The sequence below is a fragment of the Rhinolophus hipposideros genome (genome assembly GCF_964194185.1).
Source record: "Rhinolophus hipposideros genome assembly, chromosome: 2".
NCBI lineage: Eukaryota > Metazoa > Chordata > Mammalia > Chiroptera > Rhinolophidae > Rhinolophus > Rhinolophus hipposideros.
In genome coordinates this window covers 33292663-33297233 of record NC_138048.1, presented here as the reverse complement: position 1 = coordinate 33297233, position 4571 = coordinate 33292663, and the positions used below count along the sequence as shown (strand labels likewise).

The 4571-nt window shown below is 35.5% G+C and overlaps 1 pseudogene across 1 annotated transcript; it reads left to right on the top strand.

Annotated features, from left to right (window-relative positions):
- The first annotated feature begins 403 nt into the window (after positions 1 to 403).
- Positions 404 to 1132, top strand: LOC308509996 (pseudouridine-5'-phosphatase-like; annotated as a pseudogene). The gene has a single exon. The product of its transcript is annotated as a pseudouridine-5'-phosphatase-like (transcript).
- Positions 1133 to 4571: the final 3439 nt, after the last annotated feature.

Genomic DNA, 4571 nt, shown 5'->3' with positions numbered 1-4571 from the left:
AACATGTCCCTGTTAGCATTTTCTTCGAAAACCTGCTTTTCTTTTTAAATACCTAAATTTTGTAAGTCAGTTTCTAGTCTAATTGTTGTACTATTGAAGATAACTTTTTTCTTTTACTACTTTTAATATTTCCTTTTTTGTTTTAAGCAATTTAGCTATGTTTTGCTTACGTATGAGGTTTTTGTTTTTTGTTTGCTTGTTTTTATGTTTTAATCCAGCTTTAAGTTCATAGAGCATTTATAATTTGTAGTTTGCTACGTATCCCCAGTTATGGAAAGTAGCCATTATGTTCAAATATTTTTTTAATGAGAATTATAGCAAAGACCCAGATATTATATAAAGAAACAAATAGCCTCTTCCCCTCCCCCACTGAGCTGAGCAGGCAGCACAATGGCTCCACAAGATGCCCCTACTGCAACGCATCACCCACCTACTCTGTGATATGCACAGCCTCCTTCTGGACACTGAACATCTCTATTCAGTGGTATTTCAAGAAATATGTTGATGGCTATAAAAATAAGTACACCTGGGTAACAAACTCCTTTCTTACGGACAAAAAGGTATTAGAGGTGGCCCAGATCACAGTAGACATCCTGCAGCTCCCCATGTCCACAGAGCTGGTGTCAGAAAGCCAGACCAAGCTAGAAGAAGCTTTCCCACTGCTGCTGTGATGCCAGGGGTGGGAAAACCGATCCACCACCTGCAAAAGCACCATGTGTCCTTGGCGGTGGCAATCAGCTCCAGGTCCGCATCCTTCAAGATGAAGGCCAATGGACACAGGAATTCTTCAGCTTGTTTGAACACATTATTTGGGGGGATAAACACGAAATGAGGAATGGGAAGCTAGATCCAGACATGTTTCTTGCTGTGCGAAGAGCTTTTCCCCTCCTGCTCCTGTCAGGAAGTGACTTGTCTTTGAAGATGCTCTCAATGGGTGGAGGCGGCCCTGGCAGCTGGAATGCAGGTGCTTATAGTTCCAGATGAAAACTGACATTGAGGCTTGAGGAGGAAGCGCACTCTCATGCTGGATTCCTTGCAGCACTTTCAGCCTAGACTGTTCAGTTTGCCGCTCTGTGACTGGGAGTTTTGTGCTGCTTCTCTGGACACTAGCTCTCCGCACCCACTTGTGTGAGTCATACTGCCCAGGAAAACAGCAGAGGAAATTGGCAACACCCAAATCGTTTTCAGAACAGCCATTCCAGCCTCATGACTGTGCACTTGCTCTAAAATGTTAATGAAGCATAACTTGACAGTTGAGAGGTAAAACAAGCTAGATATAGCTCAGCAGAGATCAGAACACAGATCAAAATTGTCATTTTAATAATCATATAATGCTTGTCTTTAAATAATCATATAAAATCATATACAGTGAATATACATACAAGCATATACATGCTTGCATGTGAATACACGTGTGTACATATACCAGGTGTGTAATTAAGTTTGTGAACCTGTTGCAACGATGTTACTAACCTTTTTGATATCAGAGAGCTTATTCATTATGAATTTGTGTCAACTGGACAAACAGTTAACCGAGAAAATGCTAAACAACTGGGTAAATACGAGTTCTCACAATTAAGTTCATGAACTTGTTGCAACAATGTTACTAACCTTTTTTGATATCAGAGAGATTGTTCATTGTGAATTTGTACCAACTGGACAAATAGTTAACCAAGTTTACTATTTGGAAGTGCAGAAAAGGCAGTGTGAAAAGTTAGATGAAAATGACTTCAACTTTTTGCCAACAATTCATGGCTCTTGCATCATGACAATGCACCAGCTCACACAGCACTGTCTGTGAGGGAGTTTTTAGCCAGGAAACAAAAAATTGTATTACAACATCCTCCCTACTCACCTGATCTGGCCTCCAGTGTCTTCTTTCTTTACCCAAAGATAAAGGAAGTGTTGAAAGGAAGACATTTTGATGACATTCAGGACATCAAGGATAATATGAGAACAGCTCTGATGGCCATTCCCGAAAAAGAGTACCAAAATTGCTTTGAAGGGTGGACTAGGTGCTGGCTTCAGTGCACAGCTTCCCAAGGGGAGTACTTTGTTTTTTGTTTTTTTGTTTTTTTGTTTTTTTTAATTTATTAGTTTCAGGTGTACAAGACAAGGTAATACTTAGACGTTCATCATTTATATCCCTCACACTGTGAACCCCCCTTCCCCCATCCACTGTCCCTCCGACCTCGCACCAAGCCATCACATTATATATATAAAATTATAGTTGGCATTCATTAATGTTTAGCTTCTGGTGTACAGTGCCATGATCAGGCATCCACAGCATCCCTGAGGTGGTCTCCCAAATAGGACACATATCCATCGGATACCCAACAAAATCTTTACAACATTATTGAATACGTTCCCCAAATTAATTTTCAAAAAACCCTGAGGCCATCTTGTGGTTACCAGCTGCTTCCTAATCCCTTCACCTTTCCCCTTATCCAAGGGGAGTACTTTGAAGGTGACTGTAGTGATATTCAACAATGAGAAATATAGCACTTTTTCTAGGATGAGTTCACGATCTTAATTGCCACACTTTTTATATACTATATTTCACGGTATTTATGAATTGTTAAACGAGTTATAGTTAAAATGTTAATTCTCCCCCAAGTCAATCTATGTGTTCAATGTAACCTCCGTCAAAAATCAGCAGCCTTTTGTAGAAATTGATGATAGTAAATTTCATATGGACCTATGAATCCTTGTCACTTTGAAAAAGAACAAAGTTAGAGAACTTAACTATCTGACATCAAGACTTATTATTAATAAAGCTGAGTTATCAAGAGAATGTGGTATTGGCGTCAAGACAGACAAATAGATCAAGGACATAAAATAGAGAATTGAGAAATAATCATACATATAAAAGGAAAAATGATTTAGAAAATAGTCTAAAGGCAAATCAGTTGAGACATGAGAGTCTTCTCAATAAATGGCCCTGTTAAAATTGGATATGAAAATATATAATAAATATTTATTATATATATAAAAGAATATATAAAAAATATATATAGAATATATAAAGAATACCCAAAACTCAATAATATGGAAACAACTAACTCTGTAAAGCAATAGAAAGATATTTACTTTTGCTAATATTGGGCATGGTCAGTCATTTTAATATTAACCTAATTAGTCATTAGGTTTGATATTAACCTAATAAAGGACAGTTGGAAACAACCTACAATTATGATTATACTTAATGATGAGACACTAAAGGCCCCAGAAGAACAAGAACAAGAAAAAGAAGCCCTTTCTTATTTCTGCTATTCAACATTGTATTGAAGTAACATGTGCCTACAATATGTCAATAAAAATAAATGAAGTCATACAGTTTGTAAAAGAATAAATATAATACTCTATATTCACAGACAATATAATTGTCTATATAGAACAGGAGTGTCCAAACTTTTTTCAACATTTTTCACCAAGGGCCATATGCGGTAAAATACACAAACAGCTGGGCCACTCACTCGAGGTAAGTACGTATTGCCTCACCTGGTTTATTTAAGTAAACTAAATATATTTTTGGAATTTGCTGCTGGCCAATAAAAAATGGATCGCAGGCCACAGTTTGGACACCCCTGATATAGAACATACAGAAGAATTTGCAAAAAACAAAACAAAACAAAAACTACTAATAAGTGAGTTTAAGAAGATTGAAAGAATCTAGGTTAATATACAAAAGTCTGTCATCTCCCTATATGCCAAAAGTAAAGCAATTGAAACAGAATTTTAAAAACTACCAATTACAGAAAAGAAATGAAATACTTAGATATAAACCTAACATTATCATTACATAATGTATATACTGAAAAGTATTGAACATTGGTGAGAGTAATCAAAGATCTAAATGAATGGAGAGATATATGTATGGATTGGAATACTCAATATTGTTAATGATTTAATTCCCCTGAGTTTAATCCATGATTCAACATATTCCCAATCACAATGTTGACATTTTTTCTTTTTTATGTTGAGGGACTGATTTTAAAAATTATGCAAAAGACAAAGGCACTAGATACACAAAACAATTCTGAAAAGAAAAAAATGGAGGATCACAGTATTCAACTTCAAGCTATTATAAAGCTGCAATAAGAAAGAGAGTGTGGTATTGGTGAAAAGATAGGCAAATATCTCAATGGTACAGGTGAGAAAGCACAGAAATAGAACCACTCAAATAGAGTTACATGATTTTTTTTTTTAATGTGCAAAGGTAATTCCATGGAGGAAGAATAGTGTTTTCAATGATTAGTGCTGACACAGGGCATTCATAAGCAGTAAAAAATATGAACCTGTGTCCACTGTAATTGAAAAATAAAAATACAAATTTAAAACAAAACAAAACAAAAAATTATGAACCTGTGACACATGTCACACCTTCAAAAATTAATAGAAAATAGTTCAACCCAAATATAATACATAAAATGATTAAAATTCTAAAAGTAAACATAGAAGAAACTATGTGTGACCTTGGGTTAAGCAAACATTGCTTATTTATGATGCTAAAACTATGACCACTAAAAAAAAGAAAGAAAAAATAGGAGAACTTCTGGTCTTCGAAGAAC